Source organism: Staurois parvus, unplaced genomic scaffold (genome assembly GCF_062004578.1).
Source record: "Staurois parvus isolate SC_StPar_1 unplaced genomic scaffold, SC_StPar_1.0 ptg000671l, whole genome shotgun sequence".
Taxonomy (NCBI): domain Eukaryota; kingdom Metazoa; phylum Chordata; class Amphibia; order Anura; family Ranidae; genus Staurois; species Staurois parvus.
In genome coordinates, this window is record NW_028318467.1 from 2,459,479 (window position 1) to 2,487,433 (window position 27,955).

The following is a 27,955-nucleotide window of genomic DNA, read 5'->3' on the forward strand; positions in this document are numbered from 1 at the left end:
CCGGTGCTAATGATGGAGTGTCCACTGTTAAATGCTTATTGCCACCACAATATTACACACATAATTTCTCCTATCTGCCTATAAAAGCATTGTATTAAGAAATATATTGGAGACAGATTAGTGTGCTGTCACTGGAGAGGGCCGTTCTGGGGACATTATAGAAAAGATTTACTGTGTAATTATATGGAATAGATTCAGGGCTGTATTTAGAAACTGCACTGCCATAGGTCCATGTGAATGATGGAATTTTTCCATTCAAGTTCCACCTCTTTTTCCCAAATGGAGAAGGAAAAATGAAAAGAATCTCTGACCCCTTTCGATTTTACTATCCCAGGCCACCTAGCCTTTTTAGACCTACAGCCCTAAACAGAAATGTAAATAACTAGTGTGCCATGTTCTGGGAAAAATAGCTGCAGAGCAAGCAAGGCGTTTCAGCTCTACCTATCTCAGACATCATGCTGCCTCTAAGAACATTGCTTAACCGCTTCCTGACCGCCCTATCGCAGAAACACTGGTACAGGGTAGCACGGGTGCGCAAAATCACATGTATATACGTGATTCGCATTTCTGGATAGGAGGCACTCCAGCTGCGTGCCGCCATTCGCACCCGCGGCTGTCAATCACCGGGTCTGGGCCAGTGATTACCTGTCGGCGCCTGGTGATTACCAACGATTGCCGACAGGGAGGAGGGCTGCTTTGTTTACTAACTGTCCTCCTCCCTGTCGGCTGGACACACTGCTCTTTGATGGCTGTGCACAGCCATCCAGAGCAGTGTGCTTACTGTGAAGCACACACCCTCCGCCCCATAGTAAAACACTCCCAGCACACAGTTAACCCTTTGATCGCCCCTCATGTTAACCCCTTCCTGCTCAGTGCCATTAGTACAGTGTCAGTGCTTTTTTTTTAGCCCTGATCACTGTATTGGTGTCACTGGGGATGTCAGTGACACCAAGTCAGTGGTCCTCCCAGTGTCAGAATGCCCGCTGCAGTTCCACAGTCCCACTATAAGTCGCTGATCGCCGCCATTATTAGTTAGAAAAAAAAATTTCTAGTATCTATACCACCACGCTATAATTTTCACGTAAACCAATTCATTTACACATATTGGAATTTGTTTTAGCAAAGACATGTTGCAGATTATTTTGGCCTAAATTTATGCCGAAATTAGATTTAAATGTTTTTTTTACTGGGCATGTTTAACCACTTCTCCGCTGCCCTATAGTAGAAATAATGGTACAGGGCGGCACGGGTGCGCAAAATAACGTATATATACATGATTTGCGTTTCTGCAGTTTACGATCCCCTGCCAGCTAGCGTCAGATTGCCCGTCAGTACACCCGTAATCACATTTAACCCCTTGATTGCCAGGAACACGCTCACATACACAATAAACCTCCATTGCTAGTATAGTGTCTAAACGGATTAATATCTTTGATCAGATTAGCACTATACCAGTGTTCACATTAGTATAGTGTCCCCAAAAACGCAGCATTAGCGGGATCAGCCCTGGCACCTGCTAGCACCTGCGTTTAGCCCCTATGCTTACCCCCCCTTCTCCCCCAGCAAGTGCAGTGTCAGTAGGTCACTGTCACTTGATACATTTCACACAAAACCGCAGTGTTCGCAGAATCAGGCCTGATCTCTGTTAGCACTTGCCAATACATTTTTTTGTAGTGGTTCAAGCAGTCTCTGATAGCCAGGTGCTCTTTTTCGCCTGAGTCGCACTAGGTACCTATAAATTTAGTGGCCAAAATGTCAATGGAAAGGTACTCTAGTGAAGAGTCCTACAGGATTCTGAGCATGATGAGAGCAAAGGGGAATACTCACTGACACAATCAGCCTCAGAATACAAACCTGTAGACAGTAGCGGCACCCTGACAGATAGCTCAAACAATGGAGAAGAGGTCCCTGCTAAAATCAGGCATACCCGACCCCATTGCCAGGTTGCTGAGATGTTACAATCGCATGATCACTCTCATATGAAGCAGAGTGCCAGTGCTAGTGCCGTTCTACCTTTTGGTGAACTGGCGAGCACCAGCAGCATAGTACATCCTGGTCTTTCACATACCAGCACTGCAGTATCACTTGGTGATGTGGCGAGTCCCATAAGTGCAGTACAAGCTGGTGCGGTGGCGAGCACAAGTATTGTCCCGCAGCCACCTAGAATTCGCACACAGGCCCGTAGAGCCCCTAATATCCTTCCTGATGTGCTTGCAAATCCCGATTGGTAGCCCACAAATTCTGCAGCACACGTACTGCCCCATTCACTGCCCAACCAGGAATTCAGGTGGACAGCAAATTTAAATACTCCCCTTGATTTTTTGGAGCTGTTTTTCACAAAAGATCTTTATGCATTGATTGTGAATCAAAGCAATTTATATGCACAACAGTTTATCGCCGCCAACCCAAATTCAAACCTTGCCAGACCATTCTCATGGAAACTCATTACGGTTCTGAATTGAAAGTTTTTTTGGGCCTTACCCTCAACATGAGCATTACTAAACAAAATGAATTGCGGTTGTATTGGTCCACAGACCCGATTCATCATATGCCCGTGTTCTCTGCTGCCATGGCAAGGCATAGATATGAGAGTATAATGTGTTTTATGCATTTCAATGACAACACACTCTGTCGTCCTCGGGGTGACCCTGAATTTGACCGGTTCCACAAAATTTGGCCCCTCCTAAATCACCTTAACCAAAAATTTGCAGATGTCTATACTCCCCAGCAAAACATCTGCGTTGATGAGTCCCTCATTAATTTTTCTGCCCGCCTTGCATTCAAGCAATTTCTCCCCAGCAAGCGTGCCAGATATGGGATCAAGATGTATAAGACCTGTGAGAGGGCAACAGACTATATTTATAAGTTTTGGATTTACGAGGGAAAAGATGTGGAGCCTCCCGGATGCCCAGACTACATGGGGAGCAGTGGCAAGATAGTTTGGGACTTGGTGTCATCCTTTTGCCATATGTGGTACCACTTATACGTGGACAAGTTTTATTCAAGCGTGCCACTATTTAGAAATTTGTACAATCTTGTAATTGGCCCATGTGGCACTGTGCGACCTAACCGCCGGGGCTTCCCCCAACAACTTGTAAATACCCGTCTTAGAAAGGGGAAAAAGCCTGCTTAAGAAATGAGGATGTCATTCAGCTGCAGCACCAACTTGTTTATTCTGACAGCAACAGGTTCTTGTTCTCAGAATATACATAAGTAGGTGTGTGCAGTGCTGTTGGATGAGATTTTTCATCCGCAGTTAAAAAAAGAGCATATATGGCGAAGCATGGGGTCCTGGGGTGGCCAGTGGGTGGATAGCCCTATACTTCAGCATATATATTTTATATTTTTTGTCACATTTCATGTATGCCCAGTAGAAGTGGGTGGATGCAGGGTGGTATATTCTAAGGGTCTGGCAGAGATTTCTTCTCTTTTTTTCATGCAGCCTACAGGCTACATGAAAAAAAAGAAAACATAGCATATACACCCAACAAGGATCAGCGAAGTACTGGTACATCACCGGACTTTGAGTGGTTATGCCAGGATGATGCCTGCAGCTGTAGTCATCATCCTGGTATAGTTTTTTTTTAGCTGGCATTCAGCTTTCATGTAAAACCAATCCTAGTGGCTAAATAGCTGCTGGATTGCTTTTACAAGCAACGGGAGAAGATGCCGCCCTTACCCCACTGCCTTTCATGGTCTTCTCGGGCAGTCCTGTATCATTGGGGGAACCTGAGAATGCAGGATTTTTGCCAGCTGACCATAGAGCTGATTGGAGACTGGAAGCTATGAACATTTCATCACTTCAGTTTTGCAGGATATAAACAGCGCCATTTGTAAATTGGGAAAGCATCTGATCACACTGATCTTGGTGAGATTAGATAATGTAATAGAAGAGGAGATATCTAGAGTCTGATAGACCCCAGATTTCTCAAAAAAGAATATATGACAATGCCCATTGAAGTTTAAGTGGATATTTGTGTATATATATGTAAACAGCGGTTGCACCATGCATGTGAGGTATGGCCGCAAATGTCAGATCAAGGGCAGTAATTCTAGCACTAGACCTGCTCTGTACATCTAAAATGGTAGCTTGTAAAGGCTTTCAAAGCGTTGCCTATAGATATTAAAAATGTATGCAGTTTGTTGCCATTGCACAGGGCATGCACAGTTTTAAAGCCTGTCATGTTTGGTATCTATTTACTCGGCATACCATCATCATTTATATCTTACCAAATAATTGGTTAATATATTGTGTTTTTGTTCATTAAAACTAAAAAGTGTATTTTTTTCAAAACATTTGCGTTTGAAAAATCACTGCGCAAGTACTATGTGACATATAAAAAATGCAGCACCCACATTTTATTCACTAGGGTGTCTGCTTTAAAAAATATACAATACTTGGGGGTTCAAAGTAATTTCCTAGCAAAAAATACACATTTTTTTAATGTGAACAAAAAGTGTCAGAAAAGGCTTGGTCTTCAGGTAGTTAGAAGAGTGAATGATGTGTGGCATAAACTTGTAATGCTGGGCATAAAATGCCCCCACCCCCCAAAACGACCCCTTTTTGGAAAGCAGACACCCCAGACTATTTGCTGAGAGGCATGTTGAGTCAATAGAAGAATTTATTTTTTACCACAATTTTTTGGAAATTACAAAAAAAAAACAAAAACGTTTTTTACACAAAATATTGCTCACACATGCCATGGGTATATGTGGAATTACTCCCCAAAATACATTCTGCTACTTCTCCCGAGTATGGGGGTACCATATGTGAGAGACTTTTTGTCAGTCTAGCCAAGTACAGGACCCCAAAATCCAATAAGCATCTTCAGGCTTTTAAAGGGCTTTATTTCCTCATTACACTTCTTGACTACCTGTCACAATTTCGTAGGCCCTGAAATGCCAGGATAGCACTAAACCCCCCAAATGACCCCTTTTCGGAAAGTAGACAAACCAAGGAATTTGATAAGAAGCATGGTGAGTATTTTGCAGATCTCCTGTGTTGCCACAAGTTTATGGAAAATGAAGAAAGAAAACACAAACATGTTATTTAATTTCTGTTTTTACATTTCAAAACCTTGTGAGAAAAAATGAGATCTGCAAAATACTCACCATGCCTTTTTTTAAATTCCTTGGGGTATCTACTTTCCAAAAAGGGGTCATTGGGGGGGGTTGTTGCTATCCTGGCATTTCAGGGCCTCCGAAACTGTGATAGGTAGTGAGGAAGTGAAATGAGGAAGTTATGCACCTTCAGGCTTTCAAAGTGGACATTGGATTTCAGGCTTCTGTATGTGGCTAGGCTCCCAAAAAGTCTCACACATGTGGTATCCTATACTTAGTAGAAGCAACAGAATTTGATTTTTATTGGATTTTTTTTATGACAGAAATGAGAAAATATCGGGGGGTTTTCAAAATGTTTGGTATTTTTTGTTTATATCGTGAAAAATAAAAAGCGCACAGGTGATCAAATACCACAGAAAGAAAGCTCTATTTGCGTGAAAAAAGGGTGTAAATTTCATCTATATACAGTATTGCATGACTGCGCAATTGTCAGTTAAACTAGTGCAGCGCTGTATAGCAAAAAATGGCGTAAATTGCAGTATCTATACCATAGTTTGTAGACGCTATAACTTTCACACAAAGCAATCAATATACACTTAGTGGGATTTTTCTTACCAAAAACATGTAGCAAAACATATTTTGGCCTAAATTTATGAATAATTTGGAGTTTACTATATATTTTTTATAGCCGACAGTAAAAAATATAGTTTTTCTTTAGTTTTTTTATGTTTATAGTGCATTTGATCACACAGGTGATCAAATACCACCAAAAGAAAACTCTATTGGTGTGAAAAAAGGGACGTAAATTTAATTTGGGTACAGCATTGCATGACCACGCAATTACCAGTTGAAATAGTGCAGCGCCAAATAGCAAAAAAAGACCTGGTCAGGAAGGGGGGTAAATCCTCAGGATTTGCTGTCTTTTGTGGAGTACGGACTGGTCAGAACTCCTGTCAGTTTTTTACCTTTCATGTCTTTACTTCCTGTTCTGTACACATGAGAAGAAGAGACAATAGATATCAAAACAATTTTATAATTGCAAAATTTGTTGCATATTACTAGCACTTCATAAACAATCCTTTAAAATGTATTTCCATACTGTAGCATTGACGCTGAAATCCAGGCATTATCTTTATAGAATGATTACATTGGTTCAGCTTTAAGCAATGTAAGTGTACTGCCCACTAGGTGGGGCTAGGGTGAGGTAAATACATTTTTGGCTCAAGGTAGTGAATGAGCCTGAATTACTGTGGGTTCATTGTGAGGTCAGGCTGGATGACTCAGCAGGTTATAAGTCTAACGCCTCCACCTGGTTCTGGAGGTCCATGGAAGCTTCCAGAAGCCAAGGGGCGGAAAGGTGGAGAGTTCGATCTGCATATTTATGGTAGTCTGACCAATCCCAGGGAGCATATAGTTACATAGTTAGTCTGGCTGAAAAAAAAGTCCATCCAGTTCAACCATTAAAAAAAAAAGTTATAATCCTATACCCACAGTGGATCCAGAGGAAGGCAAAAAAACCCACCAAAGCATGGTCCAATTTGCTGCTGCAGGGAAACAAATTCCTTCCTGATCCCCCAAGAGGCAGTCGGATATTCCCTGGATCAGCTTTACCTATAAATTCTAGTATCCAGTTATATTCTGTGTATCTAGGAAAGAATCCAGGCCTTTTTTAAAGCAATCCATTGAGCTGGCCAGAACCAACTCTTGAGGGAGTCTATTCCACATTTTCACAGCTCTCACTGTGAAGAAACCTTTCAGTGTTTGGAGATTAAATTTCTTTTCCTCCAGACGTAAAGAGTGCCCCCTTGTCCTCTGTGATGACCTCAGGGTGAATAGTTCTACACCGAGTTCACTATATGAACCACTGATGTATTTATACATGGAGATCATATCCCCCCTTCATCTCCTCTTCTCAAGAGAGAATAAATTCAGTTCCTCTAATCTTTCCTCATAGCTGAGCTCCTCCATGCCTCTTATCAGTTTGGTTGCCCTTCTCTGTACTTTCTCCAGTTCCCCAATGTTCTTTTTGTGACTTGATGCCGAAAACTAAACTGCATATTTCAGATGAGGTGTTACTAATGATTTGTACCGGGGTAATATGATATCTCTCTCTCTCTGGAGTCTATACCTCTTTTAATAAAAGAGAGGATTTTGCTCGCTTTAGAACCCACAGCTTGGCATTGCATGCCATTATTAAGCTTGTGATCTACCAGAACTCCCAGATCCTTCTCCACCATTGATTCCCCCAGTTGTACTGGGCTGCTGCGGAAGCTGACAATCACTGCAGAAGTCAGTACTACTACAGTAAAAGCCAAGATCTTCTGGCTCCTTCTGCATACTCACCACAAATGGTCATTCGCTCGGCACTGCAACCATTCACAGAATGCCTTGTATTTTTTTTTCAATAAATACAAGCCATTCTCTGATTGGAAGGTGGAGAGGAGGGGTTGTGATGTAATTATCTCCACCTCATCCACCCAGAGAACACTTTGTATTCATTTACTGAAGAAAATGAAAGGCATTCTTTAAACGGCAACAGTACTAAGCACTTGGTACAGGACTCAGATGATCATGGAGATTGCTATAGTAACGCCAATTTCAACAGTACTTGTCAACTTTCTCCTCGGGTATGAGATATGCATAATGTAAGTATGCAAAAAAGACCATAAATAGAGTTCAGCTGCAACAGTATGCTTCACTGGAAACACCTGAATTCCATTATTTGTCTTCGGAATGGAATGTCCAGCAAGCTTATATAGGTATAGTGGTCAGGTGTCCAGTAATATTTTTTGCCATGTAGTGTATCTTACTGGTTAAATGGTTAATCAGTTAAGGGCATTCTGGCAATAAAAATGTCATTCTATGCTGGAAGAATAGATTTGTAATCTTAATAGTTTTAACTGCACTCTGAATTATTGATAAATGTATTATCGTAATGATAGTTTAAGCCGCTGGGAAAAAGGAATAGGGAACAACAAAACCCTGATATTTTCTTATTATCTGATCAAAGTACTGACAACGCAGACATCAGTGCAGCCTTTCTGCCTAATGAGCATGTTCCTGAACAAAGTAGCACTGAGCGGAAGCACCACCTCGAAGCTGGCCCAGAGATATTTTTGCTGATGTATATGGAAATATCCATCTGATATTCTACTCAGAGTTCAAGGTTTTCTGAAGCTCAGAATTTTGGAGAAAAGAAAACCATATGATTCAAAGAAACACTTTAGACAAAAAATATAATGTATCGCAGTTGCTTTGCAAGACATCCTGTAAAATAATGCTATTAAATATTAAATTTCCATTTTAATCTGCAGCCAGCTTAGGTTTTCTATAACTGACAGAAAATGTAAATTTCTCTTCCTTGAAAGCATGGTCTTTGTAAGCAGTTTGTAGACAGGAGTTTCCAGAACTGCTGACCCTATTACTGGGACTATAGCTTTCTCAGGGGTTTACACAGAGCTTATAAGTGGACTGTTGCTGTGGATGCGGCATTGGCAGTGTGTCTTTTGGTTTACTGCACTGGTAGTTTCATACTTTGGTGATATTGATTTAGTTGAGGACTCAAATCGTCCACTGCTTATCTAAATACAATGGGTAATACTCGTGAGCCAAAATGTGATACTCCCCTTGTGCAAACAATCAATAAATCGCCAAAATCTTAATATATCCAATTATGGTGCATCAACACTTTACACAATACTCATTATCTGTGCAAAACCATACATAAAAGCACAAAGAGGACTATTTATGAAATTTTATTTTGAGCATTGAATTTATATCACTTTGAGATGCACTATAAGTTGCACTGGTGTGCAGCACAATAATTTTGTTCACGTTACCATTTAGATGATCACTTATATATGATTTTTAAGTATATTATGGAGCGCGGCACGTATATGTATCTGTAAGGATATATTATGTTTTATGTCCACTGCTTATCTGTTCCTGTCCTAATTTATGACGCTAGCTTTGAAATGTGCGCACATTGGAAGGGACTCACGCTGACACACAAGTTCAGTCTATGAATACTTCTAGTTTATTATAATGAAAAAGTGAACTTATATATGCAGAATGATGCAAGAGTCATGTGACAACAGCATAAGCATTATATTAGTCTTTGATTGGTCATTTCCACACGAAAACAATCTCCGTCATGGTATAGGTGTGATCTTCTTCCAGGCCTTATCTCATAGAGAAGAAAAACATTCCTTTGTTTCCCAAATCACACGGTGGGAGGGGGTCTGTGTGTGTGAGCAGACATTTCTTAAGCAAGGATTTCTTATAGTACCACAAAGCCCAGCAGGCAGAAAATATTCACACAACATATGTATTAAAGTATAAAAGTAAATATTTATAAAACTTATAGAAATAGCATATATATATATATATATATATATATATATATATATATTCAATAGGAAACAAAATAGGCATTTTACCAAATCCATCACAGTCCCCCCTTAAAATGACTATTTTTACTCTGTCCCTATAAGACCTAGCTCATCTGTCCTTATGTACCTTGGAACTCTTTTATGCTATACGTTAGACAGGTGATGACTACTTCATCACCCCCCTTGCCACAGACTTTGTACATAAGGAAGTCAGATGCTATCCCTACAAAATTGTGAAATTACTATTGGTGGGGAGGGACCGTAATGGGGTATAAGGTTTTTCTTCATCTATCATATGGAGATCCTCTTGCTCCTGGTTCAGGAAGGTAGGTGTTCTGTTGTCTACAGCTTTGCTCATCAATTTCCGCACACATGGTATAACACAGCATACAACCAGGGCCAGGAGAATCAGAATTATTAATACAGTTACCTCTATTTGGGCAAGTATCTTTTGCCACCCACTCATCCAACTGAAATATTGATCCCACAAGTCTGTGATCCCTGAATTCCTTTTCAACTCAACTGACAGATCTTCCAATTTCTTTATAGACAGAGTAACCTTACCATTCGGGCCAGTATTGTCAGGAATATATGTACAACATGTTCTGGTTCCTTCTATCATTTTACAGACACCTCCTTTGTCTGCTAAAATCATGTCCAGAGCCATTCTATTCTGGAATGTCATGTAGGATGTAGGGGCTAACTGGTCAACGATTCCTTGAAGGGCATCCCTGGTATATAATTCACAAACCTCTGTTGGTTGTAGTATATGTAATGTATCTAATCTACATTTTTATTAACAGTTATCATGGGAATCAGGGATTCGAAGCCTGCTTTACTTGGTCTTTGGCTTTAAATTTATTAGACACCCCCCTTGGGACTCCAATAGCATCTATATACACATGTGGGTCAAAACTACCAGAAGGAGCTTTTCGTTTCCTCCTACGGCCAGGCGTTGGGTCAGGGGTATTTTCTGCTAGGATGTGGAGAGGCATAATGGCCTTTGCAAGAGCATACTCACCAGTCCAAATCCCTTCCAATCTGATTCTAATCTTTTGGTCCCCAGTAATCATCCATGACATATATGTATACCTGGTCACTACTATCGGAACATGCTAGTTGTATCAAGATCATATAGATTATGGTCATAGCACCACATGGGATCTATACTACAGAAATCAAAAGTGAAAATAGCTACATGAGTGTTGGATGAGTTGTACCAAAATATAGTGGTGTCACCTATTTCGGTGATATCCACCTGTTGAGCCACTGTCAGACTTATAAGAAAAAGGATATACACCATAGTTGTCATGGTGTAGATGACACCTTTCCCTCAGGGTTTGGGACTTTCTTGCAGTGGGAGGCGTGTATCCAAGTGTTCTTCCCGGCCACCTTGACAGAAGTGGCTGTGGTCAGCAGAACTTGGAATGGACCATCATGTCTTGGCTCAAGGGAATGTTTCCTCATAAATGTCTTTACTAATACCCAATCTCCGGGTAATAGGCTGTGAGTTCCTGTATCTGACTCAGGATCTGGAATGGAGAAAACACTTGGACATAGATACGGGTTAATTCACGTGATAATACAGTCACATAATCAGTTAACACATCAGATTGTAATTGCAACTGTTGTGGAAAATAACAACCAAGTCTGGGGACTGAGCCAAACAAAATCTCATAAGGGGATAGGGAGTGTTCTCCCCTTGGTGTGTATCTGACACTAAATAGGGCAATAGGTAGACTGTCTGGCCAACTCATGCCAGTCTCTTGGGCCATTTTTAGCATTCTGGCTTTCAGAGTGCCATTCATTCTTTCTACTTTTCCACTACTTTGGGGGTGATAGGGGGTATGGAACGCCAGAGTGACTCCTAATGCCGACCATATTTCTTTGGTTACTGAAGCTGTGAAAGCGGGGCCCTGGTCACTCTCTATCACCTCTGGAAGCCCATATCTGCATACAACCTCAGTGGGGAGTTTCTTCGCAGTTGTTTTAGCAGTCATGTTAGTTACAGCAAAGGCCCCTGGCCAACTGGAAAACATGTCCAACACCACTAGGGTGTACTCAACCGCCCACTCTTTGGCATCTGGATATGATCAATTTGTATCCTATGAAAAGGGTATAGGGGTTTGACCAAGTGTTTCTGTGGTGTCTTCTCTGTACGTCCCGTATTGCATTTTTGCACAGATGGCACATGTTCTGCAAAAAATTGTTCGTCAATGTGGTGATTCCAGGCGCTACATAGTACTTGTTGATAAAAGAGTTCATGAGGCTCTTTGACAGATGGGCTGCTCCGTGTGCCCACTGGACTACAGCTGGAAACATATTCTTGGGTAAACAAAGCCTCTTGTTGCACTCAAACAGACCGTCTTTGAGAATAGCTCCTATCCGTCTCCAGCTTTCTTTTTCTTCTGGACTTGCTGCTTCTTGGAGTTCCTTGAGGTAGCTTCTGTCCACAGGTAAGGTCTGTAAGGTGAATATTGGTTCCCACTTTCTGGTCACCTCTCCTTCCATTTCTGGTGGTCCCATGGCCGCTCGTTTTGCCGCCAAATCTGCCATATTATTGCCTTTGGCTTTTGAAGAGTTTAATTTCCCATGAGCTTTTACCTTCAGAATAGCCACTTGAATGGGTAGAAGGAGTGCTTCCAGCAGTCGTCCAATGGCTACTCCATGTCTTAGGGACGTACCTGCCGCAGTCATAAATCCTCTTGCCTTCCAAATGGGTCCAAAGTCATGGGCCATCCCAAAGGCGTATCTGGAGTCTGTGTAGATATTGGCCCTTTTTCCTTCCGCCATCTGGCATGCTGTTGTAAGTGCTTGAAGTTCAGCTCCCTGTGCAGATATTGCTGGCAATAGGGCTCTTGCCTGTAGGACTGTGTCTGCAGTAGTGACTGCAAACCCTGTGTAATATTTGCCTCCTTTATCTGCATATCTGGAACCATCAACAAAGAAAGTGAAGTCTGGATCCTGCAGAGGTGTTTCACTCACTGTGGGGAGATGGAAAGTTTCCATTTTCATCACTTCAAGACAATTATGAGGCTCAGTGGCTCCATCATCCTCTCCACTTTCTTCATTACCTTCATTACCCCCCTCAGCAATTGGGAGGAGAGTGGCCGGATTCAGGGTTTGGCAACGTAGGAGAGTGACGTTATCAGGAAGTTGGAGGGAGCAATGTAGTCTAAGATGCCTCGTTGTGGACAAATGTTTAGGTTGGACTTGGTTTAGAATGGCAGCAATGTCATGCGGCGCCAGAAGAACAAGTTCATGTCCCAGTACGATATCAGAGGTCTTATCCAGCAGAGCTGGAGCAGCGAAAACTGCACGCAGACACAAGGGTGCTCCTCTAGCCACTGGGTCTAAACGGCATGAGTAGTAGCCTACGGATCGTAGGCAGTCTCCGTGGGACTGGGCCAATACTCCTGTGCCATGGCCTTGGTGTTCAGACATGAACAGTTTGAAATGTTTCTCGTAGTCTGGTAGAACCAGGGCTGGGGCTGAAGAAAATAAGCGTTTTAGAGCCAAAAAAAGTTGGAGTCGGCCTCTTCGGACAGATGGAAGGGCTCAGACTTGAGAGCATTGTAGAGTGGTTGCATAAACCAAGAAACATCAGGAATCCATGACCTACAGTAGGATATGAGGCCAAGAAAGGCATAGAGTGGCTTCTGGCCTAAAGGGAGTGGCAAGTTCTGGATGGCCTTAACTCTTTCCTCCGTAAGATGCCTTGTTCCATGTGAGAGGCAGTGGCCCAAGAATACGACTGTTGTAGAGCACCATTGCAACTTCGGTTTAGAGGCCTTACAGCCTTGGTGTGCCAAATAACATAGTAAACTCTCCGAGGCTTCTTTAGCCGTGGGCAGGTCATCAGCACAGAGGAGAAAGTCATCCACATATTGAAGAAGGACCACTGTCGAATGTTCCTTTTGCCACGTGCCCAGTATGGTGGTCATGGCTTCTGCAAACTGGCTCAGGGAATTTTGCGCCCCCTTGTGGCATAACTGCCCAGGTGTATTGCTGCCCCTCATAGATAAAAACGAAGAAGTATCTACAGGGAGGATACAAGGGAACGCTGGAGAATGCATTTGCCAGGTCCACCACGGTGAAATACTTTGCTGTTGGAGGTACCCCTGTGAGTAAAGTGTGGGGATTTGGAACGATAGGTGTCTCTAAGACAGTGGCTTCATTCACTGCTCGGAGGTCCTGTACCATCCTGTACTTCTCTGGTTCTCCTTTGGGTGTCTTCTTTTTTTATCGGGGACAAAAGTGTATTACATGGAGAGGTACAAGGTATGAGTGCATCATTTGCCACAAGGGACTTGACCTGCTTCGAAATGGCCTTAGATTGCGCTGGCTTCAGTGGGTACTGTGGTTTCCTGGGTGGGGGAGCTCCAGGCTTCAGTTCCGCCATAATTGGGGGTACCTTTTAAACGTCCAATATCTTCGGGTCCTGTGGACCATAGACAACTTGGGATTCTGCTCAGCACATCCGGTGCTACGTACAAATGTACCATTGACTTGTAAGACCGGACACACTGGGTAGAGGCGGCTCACTCGAGGCGTTGGCCTTCCAGTTGTCTAATTTGGTGTACCAATATGGCCGCCTCCAGGAAGTGTACTGGGCAGGGCAGGAAGGGACAAAGCAGGTGCAGCAAGATGGCTGCCATCAGGAAGTGTACTGGGCTGGGCAGGAAGGGACAAAGCAGGTGCAGCAAGATGGCTGCCATCAGGAAGTGTACTGGGCTGGGCAGGAAGGGACAAAGGTGCAGCAAGATGCCTGCCATCAGGAAGTGTACTGGGCTGGGCAGGAAGGGACAAAGCAGGAGCAGCAAGATGGCTGCCATCAGGAAGTGTACTGGGCAGGGCTGGGGTGGCGGGCATAAAGTGGGCATTAGATGAAGGGCAGGGCTGTCCCTCCCCTCCTCCACCCCACATTCCAACATAGGGCGGTGGTTTTAGCACACTTCCAATTACAATTTTGTGATACACATACATTATACAATTGCCATTTTCTTGAATTTCTTCCAACTATCCTTCTTTATGCAACGCTTTTGCAGTTTTTTACCAAGCTTCTGTCACGTTCAGCAAACCTTTTTTCACATAACATTCCTCTCTGTTCCTACAATGATTTATACCAGTCCTGACCTTTAGCTTACAAACTTTCGCTATTTTAGATAACTTTTTAACTGCTTCACTTCCTTCACACCTCTTCACAATATGACATGCCAGTAATCCTTTTCAATATTTAACACATTAATGGTACACATAAACAGTTTTTTTTCTTTTTTTTTCCCCTGTAGCAATACCTGTTCTGTCCACTACTCTTTGTGGATAACTTTGGCTGCATTATACCAAGCTTCTTGCTGTCTTCAGCAAATTTTTTATTTTTGTCAACTAAGACATCTTTCTTCTCTTCTTTTTTTTTTTTTTTCTCCGCCATTCTTTTGGCTGTAAACGACCTCCCTTATCTGTGATTCCACATACTTTCACTAACTTAACTAATCCCTTAACATACTGCTCCCCCTCCCTCTGTGCAACCAGGTCACGTGCTAACATTCCTTTCTAGGGGTCTTATCAGCGTCTGACCCATCTCCTCCTGTCTCTGGTCCTTCCTAACAGAAATCTAAGACACTTCACAGGCTGCTGTCCAGACTTTCCATAACTCTTAACAAACCCCAACCTTCTGTTATGAATGGCAAACATTAACTCACAGACACACATTTAGGACATAACATAGCAGTCTATCTTGGTGGGCTATGAGTACAGATCACTGAGTAAATTTTCCTAGCCCCAAAAATGGCTAAGGCACCACGCTGTTACACTACAGTGACGCGTAACCCGACACCTCCTCTCTTGTGGTCAACACACAAGGTTACCACACACCCAGAGAAATTATGTGTCAAAACCCTCAGTAGGTCCACTCCTCTTCCACCTCAAGACTGATACATAAAAACACACAACAGAGACCCAGGTAACAGATAAGCACATGCAGGTATATTTAAATAAACTCCGGGCAAGCAAGGTTACCTGCCTTTAGTGACCTTTAGCAGCCGTACTAGGCACAGGTATGAATCAACAACAAAGACAGGATAAGCAATGGTAAGATAGCAAAATATATCTTACCATGCTCCAGAGGTGATCAATCTCCGGCCTGTCCAGTTTGACTGACAGCTAATGCCCTTTTCATGTCGGCTGGCTGCAGGTTCATTACTCAGTTCCCGGGTTTCGGCACCAATTGATTTAGTTGAGGACTCAAATCGTCCACTGCTTATCTGTTCCTGTCCTAATTTATGACGCTAGCTTTGAAATGTGCGCACATTGGAAGGGACTCACGCTGACACACAAGTTCAGTCTGTGAATACTTCTAGTTTATTATAATGAAAAAGTGAACTTATATATGCAGAATGATGCAAGAGTCATGTGACAACAGCATAAGCATTATATTAGTCTTTGATTGGTCATTTCCACACGAAAACAATCTCCGTCATGGTATAGGTGTGATCTTCTTCCAGGCCTTATCTCATAGAGAAGAAAAACATTCCTTTGTTTCCCAAATCACACGGTGGGAGGGGGTCTGTGTGTGTGAGCAGACATTTCTTAAGCAAGGATTTCTTATAGTACCACAAAGCCCAGCAGGCAGAAAATATTCACACAATATATGTAATAAAGTATAAAAGTAAATATTTATAAAACTTATAGAAATAGCGTATATATATATATATATATATATATATATATATATATATATATATATATTCAATAGGAAACGAAATAGGCATTTTACCAAATCCATCACAAGATACTCACACTAAGCATTATATAACTAAATTGTGTGCTGCATTTCTTTTTATTACAACAGTGTATTTGAATGTTATAGTAAAGGTAGAAATGTTTCCTAAAACTGTCCATAGGGTTAGCCCTACTTTTTGCAAGGTTTTGGCAAGTGCACGGAAATTACTAATTTCAATTTGCCATAAAAACGGTAAAATGTATGCAGTTTATATACAGTATTTGACCAAGAGGGGAATTTTCCCAGCAAGCTTAACTTTACAGTTTTACTTTAACTTGAGTCTCATATTTTTTAAATTGATTTTTAATGGTCAACAAATTAATATCTTCACAGACACAGAATAACTAGATGAACAACCCCAGCATATATAATAGGCTCCATTTTCAAAGCTAATCCACCAGGAAAATGATCATTTCCTGATTATTTTTAGCTAAATCCATTCAGATCTGAAAAAACTATGGTCACATCGCTAAAATAACGATCATTATTTATAGCTTTGTGAATTAACCTATTGTTCAAAGGTGACTCCAGGCTTTGTGAGGCATGAGGCAAAACCTAGACATGAGGTCCTACTCACACCCATAATAGGAAAAATAACTCAAGCGATAAAAATTAACTGTATAAATTGCATATATTAAGACCCTTAAAGTGCTGATTTCAGTGCTGGCATGCTCTCATTGCTGGTGTCAGTACACTCTGTCTCAGTGCTGGTGCCAGTGTGCTCTCAGTGCTAATGTTGGGGCACTCTATCTCAGTGCTGGTGTCAGTGTCCTCTATCTCAGTGTCCTATCTCTCTCAGTGCTGGTGTCAGGGTACTCTCTCAGTGCACTCTGTCTTGGTGCTGGTGTCAGTGTCCTCTATCTCTGCATTGTTGTCAGTGTGCACTCAGCACTGGTGTCCATGTCCTCTATTTCAGTGCTGGTATCAGTGCACTTTATCTCAGTGCACTCTATCATGGTGCTGGAGGCAGTGGTCTCTATCTCAGTGCTGGTGTTAGTGCTCTCTATTTCAGTGCTGGTGTCATTGCTCTCTCAGTGCTGGTGTCAGTGCTCTCTCTCAGTTCTGGTGTCAGTGCTCTCTATCTCAGTGCTGGTGTCAGTGTTCTCTATCTTATTGTTCCTCTCAGTGACCTTTCTCTCTCTCTCAGTGCTGGTGTCCATGTCCTCTATCTCAGTGCTGGTGTCAGTGCTTTGTCTCTTTCAGTGCTGTACTCACATAGAGCTCTTTGAACTCAGCCTCGCAGAAGAGAAGGGGCTGTGCGTGTTTCACCACTTCTTGTCATCCCCATAGGGGAAGAGCTCCTAGTGGAAGATAGCAGCAGAGAAGTTGATCAGCAGGCAGTGTCAGTGCAAGCTGTGGAGTGCCCGGGCCATCATGGTTGAGGATCGGCACTGGATTGAGCTGGGACCTCCTGACCCCCACAGCGGAGTCCTGGGTGGGTGGGAAATCAAAGGAAATGGCTGCACACTTTGCTGGAATGTGTTGATTTATTAGCAAAAGTTCATAATTACTTGCCACAGCATTCTGCACACAGATCAAATGCAGTCAGGAGAAAAGTTGATACGTTTCACACTATGTAGGGCTTATTCATAACCAAAAGACAGCACCAAATAATGTATCTTATATGCTCTCTTAAAACCTCAAGTGAGGGAACCGCCTAATTGCCAATTAACTGAAACCAGGGAAAATCACAAATGTCAATATAGGTGGAACCCACACATAGTGCTTACGTGAATGTCACAATAACTTGGAAAACAACAAAGATAAAAGAATACAATCTTCTATAATAAACAAAAATTCCAAATACACAAATAGCCTGGAACTTTAAAAAAAATGAACAGAGGAATAAATAAATGAAAATAAAATATCAAAATAAAAAATTTTCAGACTCAAAACCAAAAAGTAAAAATTATTAACAATAAGAAAAAAGATAAATAAAATGAATAGACCAAACCCTGAAGGAAAATCATCAACATAACAAAACAATTCATAAAGACATGAACAACTAAAAAGTGAATACATATATGACCTCTTATAGTGTAACCATATAAGTTTGCAAAAGTAAGATATCTTCCAACCAAAGGTATTTCCAAGGCAAATCTCCTCTATAAAGGAATTCCCTTCAAAAAGACCTAGTACAGATTGCTAAAAACCCCTTCTATAAATGACACCATAACAACCCTATAACCAGAGATGTGAAAATAATCTCACCTCTAAAGGGTGATACCCACATATAGGTTACTCATAAAAATGTGTTACATCCCACTCGAAGTTTAACCCAAGTGGTTTGCATGTGGAAAATCCAATAGATCTCCCTCTTACATAGAATACGAAAATGTCACCCCATCGTTTGGGGGGGGCAGGCTTTTTCAATAACTTGAATCAAAACTGCAGAAGCATTACCAGAGTGACACTCATTGAAATGTCTCACAACAGTAGTAGGATGACATTTCTCTATGGTTTCTCAGATGGTTATGCAGGCGATCTCTTAAACGTCTATTGGTTCTTCCCATATATTGTATTTTACAAATGGGTGGGCAGAGATTAGGGAGGAATCAAGGGGGGCAAGAGCAGTCAATCATAGGTAAGCACAGAGGTCTGAGCTGTCCTGAATATTTTGTGGCATTGATAATCAGGAGGAAAGAGCGTATGTAGGGGAGTTGATGGCGGGTGGATATAAAGACCAGCCGCTGTGGCTGAAGGAGGCTGGATGCTGGAGGATGACGGACGGGGGACCTGGCTCTCTCATGGCAGCGGTAGCTGGCTGCAGAAGTGGGTTGTGGAGTAGTAGCTCTGTCTCTCCCCTGGGGCCACTGATCCCCATGCCTTGATGATAGCCCCAAGTAGGGGCAGCCTGGACACCCCCTCTCTCACACCTCCTTTTTCCATCCTTGTACCTGAGGAGCTTGGTCTTGCCATTACTACTACTGGTAAAGGACTTTGCTCACTTCTAAAATACTTGTTTCTAATACTAAAGAGAAGTCTGCTATCTGCTTCTAGCCAAGATTTCAACAGTGCTCAAATAAGAGATCATTCAGATGTCCTTAAAGTGTTACTAAATCCCAGGACCCTGCATTCACTATATCTGGTCTCCCACAGTACACACCACATGGAAGTGCAATTATTTTAGTAAATATAAACTGCTAAATACCTTTTCTCATCAGCAGTTAGAGCAGTCTTATGACTTCAGAAGAGCAGTGGTTAAAGCTTGTAGGAGGAGTTTTCTTTTTGCTCTAGGAGGATGTGAAACCTCTGACCCTCTGTCTGGACAGCGCTGATTGCACCCTCCCAAGAAAAAAAAACCTCTCTAGCAATACATACAAAACTGAGCACGTGCATGTGACCACATGTTCAGTCTGTATCAGGTGATCATTTAAACAAGAGGGGGGGGCAGAGAAGAAAGGATCAAACACCCTTTTTACAATGCAGAGGATTAACCCCTTAGGTCCCACAGTGAGTATAACAAGCATGCTTTACTGCATACACAGACTGATTTTACTGTTGTGGGTTTAGTAACACTTTAACTGTAATTAGTTCTAATTTTGCAGTATCCTACTAAACTACTCATCCCCATCCCCATCCCCAGTTCTATAATAAAAATGCAAAAACAACATCCCCTAGACTGGTCACTGAAGACAATGAGCAAAGGTGTGTGTGGAACTGGCTATATAAAATACCTTATGTCTGGCTGTGGGGCAAAGCTAGGGGAGACCTGGACAAGAATACAAGCGGCTCTCACAGGGGTAGTGCTACACTATTATAATGACTTTTTGTAACAAATTTTTTCTACCAGTTAGTAAACTCAATGTGCGGCAACTGTCCATTCTGGCTGCAGTGAGACGGTTGTGGGGGGTGGTGTGGTGCTCATTTCTGCACATCGAATGGCTCCCTTTTTTGTTTCAAACGAACTTTTGAAGTGCACAAAAGTGGCATGTCAATCATATCACTGTGTTTTATTACAGGTCACTGCAGCGCCACTCTGGGCTGCATTGCAATGTGAATAGAACACACAAAAAACAATGAATTTCGGTGTGTATAGCGGTGTCTGGCATTCTTCTAGTGTGGAAAATCCCAGGTCACCGCATGTGTGAATTGGCCCTTAAACATGAATGGAGTCATGAAAATATGCTTGTTCCTCAAAACCAACTCCTGATCAAGAGATTCTGGTTTATAAAATATTTATACATCCTAAATGTTATACATCCTAAATGCAGCTGTTTTGGACTTGCTACCTCTTGTTGGTGCAAGATAAATAAACCATCGCTTGGTATTGAAATCATGAAACTTTAGGAGGGTCATAGCCCTCAAGGACACTTGGAAAACACAGAAAAAAGTTTTTTTTGGAACATGAAAAGAACATTCTGTGAACATGATCATGCTGAGGGAGGTAATTTGCTCCTATCTCCTCTTCCAGGGCAACAGAATGTCTAAGATGATGTCTCCTTAGCGCCAACGTCCCAGGCATCTTCCAAGCCTCTGATGGCACATGGCCTTTCATGTATTTTTGGACAACATTTCCAGACTTTGAAGGTTCTGCCAGGCTGGGTCTCCAAGAAATGCCATGACTGTCTGATTCTATAGGATGTTCTTTGCTCAGCTGGCATTTGGCTTGCTATGTGGCACCATATGGGCTTGTACCAGCCTTTTTCTTTGTCAGCAGCAGAAGATAAGCCTATTGCAAAGTATGGGACTAAAGATGTAGCCGCCAGAAATAATCATTTAAGACTGTTTTACTGTGAATCTTCTTAGTGTCTTCATGGTCTTAAATAGCTTAACATCCAAATGCTGAATTGGTATAAAAAAAAACACAGTTGGATAAATTACCTTAATGTTACTGCTGCACAGGGCAAAGATTATGCTTTGTAAGAAAGAGAAAATATAAATTCCTAGACAAAAATGATCTTCTAATGTTTGCATTACAGAAAAATGTAGGCCACAGAAAGGCTAACTACCTTATCAAAATTATACAATAAAAATAGGCTTCACCCATGTCCTGTGCGTGGTTGGAAAAAACACTGAAAGCTTTCAGTTGTGGTTAATTTGCAGCCAGGCTACTATTCCATCAGACTAGGCATGTCCATTGCCCAGTGTGATAGGACCTAGCTGTTTCCCAGTAATTATGCAATCAGAACATTTCTCACTAGCAAGGGGAACACTGTTTATAGCCCCTTGGCAGAAGCACTGAATTAGTTTGAACCCATTCACCAAGCTCATTCCTCCTGCTCCCCCCTTGCAGCCGTGACTCAGCAGCTCAGCTCCCCCTGTATATCTATTCCTAAGTACAGAACTGTAATCTATTGCAGTTTACTAAGCCTTACATGTGGTGGTTGCATTTGTTTTCTTTTTTATCCGTTTTTTTTCTTTTTTTTTCATCTGGTGCTCCTGCCCTTATGCTAGGTTTACAACACACAATTACAGCACTGTATCTATGAAGTAGCAGTATTGTTACCCTAGGACAGGACTAAAAAATAACTAACCTTCTCCTAATCTCCATTAAATATAAGGGAGGGGTTCTGTAGTTCTCAGAGATAGCTGCAAAAAATGTAACTGATAAGTGTTCAGCACAGGCAGAGGGCACAGAGGAAGTTCTCAGTTCACAAGATTTCTGGTGGGATTAACAGATATTTTTGTACGCTTATTGAGCCGATATATCAAAATACTTTCAATGGTATATTTAACAGATCAAATAAGAGAAGTTCATTGTTAGGGTTAATGTACAGTTTATCTGCGATGTTGGTGTTTTTTTCTGTGTAGCTTTGCCACAGATCTATACATAGCTGATCTTACATGGAAACCACACTCTGATTAAACAAACTTCATCATCACAGGCAACTAAAGTCACTGAGGGGTTAAACTAAAGAGCATTATTTACGTCGGGATTAAAAAGATTAAATTGCCTTCATCTTCAGTTTAATTAATTATTCCTCCATCAAGGGCATCTCAAGGTCAATTTCTTTAGGATTTTAATTAGTGTGCTTGTCTCGAGTGTGTGGTAAAAGTTCAGTAGTAATTATTGTGTTTTTCTCCTCTTGTTTTCATTAATCGTTGTTGTTTAAGAGAGGCTTGTATTTTCTCTAATTAATGTCTGAAACGCTTCGTAACGTGTGAATCTAGCAAGCAGCCTTTTTGCCCCAATCCCTGGGGTTCCCTGATCCATTGGTCGGATGAGAATTTAAAGCTAAAGAACTAGCGGATTCTGTTGGGGGGTGGGGGTTGTCAATGCAGAATTTCCAATGTGAAAATTCAGATGTCTTTCTCCGCCTGCGGCCTTTCATGTCATGTTCACATCTTGCCGATAAAAGATCAGTCTACGCATGTGCTGCCTTTCTGTTATTCTGCCTTTCTGTTATTCCAAGCAACCAAATACCATCACATTTAGGAAGTTAGAGAATGGAGACAAAAAACATACAGACTTTATGGGTAATTCTGATACCTGTACTGTATTAAGACTGCAAAATTCTTAATAATTTAACTGGCAGAACTTGAGGTTGAGGGCTACCCTAACTAGGCGACATTCGGTTTGCTAAATCACTATTTATAATAAACAAATGCCATTTTATATTTAATAAAGCATGTGGTTTAAAGTAGTTTTGAACTTTTTAATTGAAAAATTAACAAAGCATATACTTCTAAAGTGTGCACTAGTCTCAATCCAAAACACCAACGCATGACTCACTTTTGACAGTCTTAACTGAACACAACAGAATCCCAGCCCCTCCCTCCAGCACACAGCAGGTGATGAACAGCCTCTGTTGTCAATGTATCCCTATTATTTTGTGTAGGGAGGTGGGTCATTTCCTTCTGTAGCACTACCCCCGCAGGGACCGCTTCATAATTCTTGTCCCCAGTGGTTGCCATGATCTTGCAAGCCTCTCGACACCTCTGACACTCTGGGTTCAGACATATCTCAACAATGTGGAAAAATGCAAAAGACACAATTCTTAGCAACGCCTCTATATTAATTTTTCAAAGACAAAGAATAAGGTTAAAGGCCACAAACAGTTAAATCATAATGAAGAACGCCAATCCAATAGAAACAACCATCGATACTTCGCAACTGTGGTATAGGGATAGGCTGTAAATATATATACCGGTAACACTAGTGTTGAGAAGGGGGGAGAGAAGGTTTGTTGGCTCTTCAGCTCCCTTTGCGTCCCAGACACTACAATTAGCAAAGATAAGCAGATGTAAATGTAAACTTAAACCAAATATATGCAAGTATCCCAAGATGAGTTACCAAGACCTAAACAGGGAAGGGTCCCTTTAAATAGAGTATACAGGCTGAGTCTTGAGATTTTAAAGTTCCTGATGCGATGATTCCCGCTGTCTTCTGCTGGCGATAGTGGGGCCCATAAGTATTAGTGAATACTGGTAATTTAAGATAGATCAACAGAATAAAAGTGGTGTTGCTCAAAACCAATCCTCTCGCCAATCCTTTGGATGTCACAGCCTCCTAGGTACCAGAGTCCTTATTCAGGCTCCTGCAAAGATGTGCAGAGTTACGACCTGAAGTCTGTCAGCACAAAGAGCAGCGATGCCTGTCAGGGGACCGGGCAGTAGTAGACGTAATGCAGGGATAGATGATGCAATCCCAGGGTGGCGATCTGAGTCCTGCTGCAGTAGGCCCACAACCTGGCTTTGTGGGAGAATGGGAGTCCCCCTGTGTCCAGCTCTGAATTCCTCACCAGTCCCTTGCTTTAAAATATATCTGCTCTCTCAGCATCTTTCTCTTTTGTCAGCTTTCTGGTAAGTGTAGCCCAGTCAGTGCTGAAGATGACAGTATGTACTGGCTGTAGGACTGCATGTCCCAAGATCCTATACTTGTCAAAAGAACTGATCCCACTCTGCTGGAAGGAAATTCTGTAATTGTCCCAGCACTGAGTACTAGGGGGAAAATGATGCATCTCAAACTCATCTGTGAATGTTCCTGAGTTTCAGAACAACATAGCCATCACTTGGCTACAATTCCATTCAAGTCTCAGGTTACATTGATTTTTCATCACTAGTCTTTTGCAAGTGTGCAATATCAGATCCCTGCTCCCTGCCTGCTGGAGCTGAGAAAGAAGCCTTTGTTCTGTGTGTTTTAGAAGGCTGTGCAGGAGAGATGGCTGCAGATAAACATGTACAACCTAAGTAGGAAGATTTGTTTCATCTCTTTGTATCGCCAGAGGCCAGTCACTTCACAGGGTATATGTAAGGATTTACAACCACTTTAACCTTTTTTTATCTGTTATTACATCATAGTGCTGCTGATTTCCTGCAGCCAGTTACCCCAGCGATGGCTTCATAGCATTTCTCAGTGTGGGTTTTTTAATGGTGACAACAGTGCCCATGCCTGCATAGTGTACTGTATGTTGAAACAGAATTTGGAGGCTTCGCTGAAAGTCCGTGTGATAGGGTGAAGACGCAGGAGCACAATGGGAAGAAGAAGACAGAAAGGGGTTTATTTACTAAACTTGGTTGACTCAGAATCTTGTCCACTTCTGCATAAAAACCAATCAGCTTCCAGGTTTTATTGCTGAAGCTTAACTGAACATGCTAAGGTTAGAAGCTGATTGGCTACCATGCACAGGTGCCAAAGATTCTGAGTCAACCAGGTTTAGTAAATAAACCCCAAAGGGTCTGGATAAGGACCTTTATGGCAGAATCACTAAGGGATTATTTAAATAAATCAGAAGATTTTAAAATATTTAAACCAGCTTTTGAAATCACATTAACAAGTTAAAGCTTATCTGAGATTTTATAATTTGGTTTATATATGCTTTATTTATGTATACGTATATGCATACAATAAAAGCAAGAGATCCACACTAGTGATTACAGGAAAATCAAACTTTGTTTTTTCAGTACCATTTCCTGGGATATATATTACTGTTCTGGACCAGCTGGTCACTAGGGAAAGGAATATTATAGACCAATGGTGGTATTTATGAGGTATAGGAGGGGAGGGCTAAATTATGGCCCCTGACATCAATATGGGGATTTTCAGTATATATAAAGCTACAAAAGACTGTCAGAGACTGGACATCATTCAGGAGTTGATCACAGACTATGGATGTGCTACCAGTGTGGTTTAAGACTGGAAACATGCTACAGGAAACAATCAGAGTCAGGGAACATGTTATTTGAAACTGGTAGAGTTTGCTGGCAGTATATCCCCCAATCAAAATAGTGATCCACTCCCAGTACTGACTATTGGGTCCAAGGACCACACAACAATTATCAAAGGCTGCATGTGATCCTCAGGCAGCAGCTTGGGAGTCAGGATAATAGAGTCCACAAAGAAGTGGCAGAAGGTCTCACTGTATGGTGGAATTTCTGATATCACTGGTGTTTTCAGATTAGTCAGATAATACCTTCTGGAAACAGGCACAAGTTCGTAATATATTATACACATTCCACCCTTCAGAAAGAAGTTTTACATTTATGCATCAGGTAAGTGTATGCTGGAGAGCCACAGACACTGTCACCATTGCTCAAATCTATGAAAACAATAATCAGGAGCAAACCGCACATACTCGCTGCCATTATTGAATAAACATGCTGCTTGTAGCCAGTGTTTCATAAGATATTATAAAAATAGGATGTGACCATATCATTGATCATTTCAATCGTATTGTATTCAGTCTCCCTTCAATACCCTCTTCTGGTTTAATGCGGCCTAATCAGCCCAGACCGGGTTCAGTAATAGGTATCAGTGTCCTTCAATTAGAGCTCTAAGTGGCCACATGAAAGGACGTTTAGCATTTTCTGCACCAGAACGTTTTACATATAGTTACTGCTTGTTAAGGCGTTGCTATATTTAAGTGGCAGCCGGCTTTTCTCAGGCTCCCGAGGACATTCTGGCTGCATCAGGCTTCAGTGTGGAGATTCCTCAGCCTTGTAGTGGAAGAATGAATATGCATTATACATGCTAGGGATGTTACAACATTAATGTATACAATCAATATTCAGTATGAGTCATAGGAAATGGGAAGGATGGGGTTAACATATACAGGTAGAGTATACATATATCAGTTGATCTGCAAGTTTTTTTTCTTATTAGTATAAAAAAGCCCGTTTCCTCATAATGATAGCAGCCTTAAACAACAGACATATAACATGGAATCTGCATAGTATGAGAGCGTGGGCTTTCTTCTACAGTTGTGAGTCCTTAAGCATTAGATATGTCTTTAAAGTAGAATTCCAACTAAAGCCTAACAAGTCTTTAAAATGCTCCCTCCCCCTCCTAACACTTAAATTAACTAACCTGTGTACAAAAGATGCATATACTTACTTATTTTCATCCCATTCTGGTCTGGTCATGTGATCCAGCTCCCCTGTGTCAGCAAGCTGAAGGAGAGTGGAGGGACCACTGACAACTGCTGCAGCATAGGAGCCTATGGGTGTTGTCTTCACTCCTGGCTTTCCTAGTTGTTGTCGGGTGCTCTGTCGATTCCTATACAGCCGCTGCTGCCTGACAAGGCATCAAGTGACTGGACTGGAGCGGGCTGAAAATAGGTAAGAATATACATTTATTTTCTAACAGATTAGTTAGTATAAGTGGTCGGAGGGAGCAGGGAGCATTTTTAAGACTAGTTAGGCTTTAGCTGAAATTCCCCTTTAAGTTTAATTGCATTTCACTTTAAATTACTTAGAAAAGAGGTTCAGTCTGTAAGGAAAAAAACAAAAAATAAATAAAAGTTAGGAGCTACAAATCCTGTAGCTGCGGAATTTAATAAATGTACACTTACCTGTCTGATGATCTAGAGCTGTCCTCATCTAGGCTAGTTCTTCACTACCCTCTGGGGTCCCGGCGCCAGCATCCTAATTGTTGGTAACCGACAATGCGTCTTTTGGCTTCCTATAAGACTGCAGGGAGGGAGGGAGGGGGGAAGGAGAACTTCTGCTTGGACCACCTAGGCAATCTGAGCGGAAGTGGGAACAGGTACCCTATGGGTGGATCGCTGCTTTAAATATAGTCCCAATTCATTAAACAAAAGGTGTGCAAATCTTAAGCTACAACCTGAGCAGGAAAGCCTGTCTCCTGCCAGCATGCTGCAGAGAAGAGCCCTTGCTATGTGTGAGAAAACAGTGGTTTCCCTGCAGAGGTCAGACACACTCCTTGCTCAATAAAGATCAGGCTAGTGCTGATGGGTGCCAGGCCTTTCTGTACCTGCAGTGCTCAAGTCAAAGGTACAGGAACTAGGAGCAGTGAGAACAGTTGCTACTCCCTGCCCCGGTGAACTAGGTTCATAGTCCACTCAATACAAAACAATGTTTTTAAAATACCGTAACTTGATCTACCCCACTGTCTGACTACTGATTATACTGAGATCTTATTTATCAATCCACTGCATATTTGCATTTTCTTTATACATCAACTTCGTTTGTTGTACCTGATGCTGGATAACAATATCATAAACACAACGTATTCATTTTATTTCTTTAGTTTCTTGCACAAATGCTCCTGTGCTATATATTTTACTATTTCATGATTTGTTTTGCATTTTGTGATGTTTACGGAAAAATCAATAAGAGTGTATTGAACAATAAAATAACTTAATCTATGGGTAATTTGTGGAAGAAATGCTCCTTTCCAACAGCAGAATGAAGGGACATCATGAAAATTTGGTATGGTAATATGCTTGGGATTCTGGGAGATCTGCAAACTTTTTTTCTATAGCTTGATTGATTCATTCATTTGTATAATCAAATTTTATTGTTTTACAAATAAAGGATT

At 41.6% G+C, this 27,955-nt stretch overlaps 1 protein-coding gene across 2 annotated transcripts in view; it reads left to right on the plus strand.

Moving 5' to 3' along the window:
• Positions 1-27,955, plus strand: part of KIRREL3 (kirre like nephrin family adhesion molecule 3) — a 1,079,924-nt gene that overhangs the window by 794,819 nt on the left and 257,150 nt on the right. The window lies entirely within an intron of this gene.